This window comes from Mandrillus leucophaeus, unplaced genomic scaffold (genome assembly GCF_000951045.1).
Source record: "Mandrillus leucophaeus isolate KB7577 unplaced genomic scaffold, Mleu.le_1.0 Scaffold211, whole genome shotgun sequence".
Classification (NCBI taxonomy): domain Eukaryota; kingdom Metazoa; phylum Chordata; class Mammalia; order Primates; family Cercopithecidae; genus Mandrillus; species Mandrillus leucophaeus.
Window position 1 is genome coordinate 4,344,486 of NW_012102155.1, and position 2,556 is coordinate 4,347,041.

Here is a 2,556-nt window from a genome sequence, read left to right on the forward strand (position 1 = left end):
CTGCCACGCCCAGCTAATTGTTGTATTTTTAGTAGAGATGGGTTTTCACATGTTGGCCAGGATGGTCTCAGTCTCCTGACCTCGTCATCAGCCCACCTCAGACTCCCAAAGTTCTGGGATTACAGGTGTGAGCCACTGCGCCCAGCTATTTATTTCTTACAATAAGGCTTCAGTGTAGATATCACTATCCTCACTTAAATAAGAAAAATTGATGCTCAGAAAGTTTAAATAAAGTAAGTACCCTAAAGTTACATCTAATAAAAGTTATACTATATTTTTATTATTTATTTATTTATTTATTGAGACAGAGTTTTTGCTCTGTTGCCCAGGCTGGAGTGCAGTGGTGCGATCTCGGCTCACTGCAACCTCCGACTCCTGGGTTTAAGCGATTCTCCTACCTCAGCCTCCCAAATACCTGGGACTACAAGTGCTCACCACCATGCTAGGCTAATTTTTGTGTTTTTAGTAGAGACGGAGTTTCACCATATTGGCCAGGCTGGTCTCAAACTCCTGACCTTGTGAGTAGCTGGTGAGCTACTCGAGTTCCACCATGTCCCGCTAATTTTTTGTATTTTTAGTGGAGACAGGGTTTCACCATGTTGGCCAGGCTGGTCTCGAACTCCTGGCCTCAAGTGATCCACCCATCTTGGCTTCCCAAAGTATTGGGATTGCAGGCGTGAGCCACTGTGCCCAGCCCATATTTTTAAAATGAATAGAAAATAAATAAAAAGTCCACTAGTCTTGGGAAAGAAGTGACAGAATTAGGTCTTGGCATGTTGTGAAGTGACTCTCACTTGGAACCTCTGTCCCCTAAGTGCCCAGCACTCTCCTCCTTTCTCTTGGAAGTACATGATTTCTTTAACAATCACCCCATAATCACCCGCACTTTTCTGACATTTATTTTATTTCTAATCTCATAGCTACATATTTGTATGCATTGGTATTGGTTCCTTAGTATAAATTGCTAGAAGAAAAACATTTAGTCAAAGAGTGTTTTTAGGCTGTTGATACATGTTTCAAGGTTGCCCTCCTGGAACATTGTAACAATTCACACTCCCATTGGACAGCATGAGAGGGCATCAATTTTCTCAGGCCCTAAAGTCCTGTTTTTTTTGTTTGTTTGTTTTTTGGGTTTTTTTTGAGACAGAGTTTCACTCTTGTTGCCCAGGCTGGAGTGCAATGGCACCATCTCAGCTCACTGCAACCTCTGCCTCCCAGGTTCAAGCAATTCTCCTGCCTCAGCCTCCCAAGTAGCTGGGATTACAGGCATGGCGCCACCATGCTCGGCTGATTTTTTGTATTTTTAGTAGAGATGGGGTTTCATCATGCTGGCCAGGCTGGTCTCAAATGCCTGACCTCAGGTGATCCACCCGCCTCAGCCTTCCAAAGTGCTGGGATTACAAGCGTGCGCCACTGCGCCTGGCCATCCTAAAGTCTTAAAGAGTTCGTGTCTTGTCAGACTGATGGTAGGATTTTATGACAGTTTCTTTCAACACCCTCAAAGTCTTTTGAGCAATGCCATTCTCAAAAAGCATTTCCCATTCAGCACAGACCTTATACCTTTGCTCAGTATTCCAGATCTTGGCAATTTGACTCTGTTTATGAAATTGCTTGATGTACTAATTAAATTGTAATAAAATATAATTAATGCCAACAAAATGAAATTATTTGGAAAGTAGCCTTCAGTTCCGTTTTTTTTTTTTTTTCCCGAGACGATGTCTGGCTCTGTCGCCCAGACTGGGGTGCAATGGTGTGATGTTGGTTCACTGCAAACTCTGCCTCCCAGGTTCAAGTGATTCCCCTACCTCAGCCTCCTGATTAGCTGGGATTATAGGTGTGCACCACTACACCCAGCTAATTTTTGTATTTTTGTAGAGATGGGGTTTCACCATGTTGGCCACGCTGGTCTCGAACTCCCGGCCTCAAGTGATCTGCCTGCTCTGGCCTCCCAAAGTGCTAGGATTACAGGCATGAGTCACTGAGCCCAGCCCCTTTTGGGTATTTTGAAGTTTGTCTTTGATTTCTTTAAACACGATAATCATAGCATCATGGATTCCCTACAGCAAGCAAGAATGTCGAGGTGGCAGGATCACTTGAGCCCAGGAGTTTGAGACCAGCCTGGGCAACATTTCGAGACCTCACCTCAAAAAAAAAACAAAAACAAAAACAAACAAACAAACAAACAAACAAAAAACATTAGCCAGGCATGGTAGCTGCTACCATGTTGCAATGGCAACAAAAGCCAAAATTGACAAATGGGATCTAATTAAACTAAAGAGCTTCTGTACAGCAAAAGAAACTACTATCAGAGTGAACAGGCAACCTATAGAATGGGAGAAAATTTTTGCAATCTACCCATCTGACGAAGGGCTAATATCCAGAATCTACAAAGAACTCAAACAAATTTACAAGAAAAAAATCAAACAACCCCATCAAAAAGTGGGTGAGGGATATGAACAGATACTTATCAAAAGAAGACATTTATGCAGCCAACAGACACATGAAAAAATGCTCATCATCACTGGTCATCAGAGAAATGCAAATCAAAACCACAAT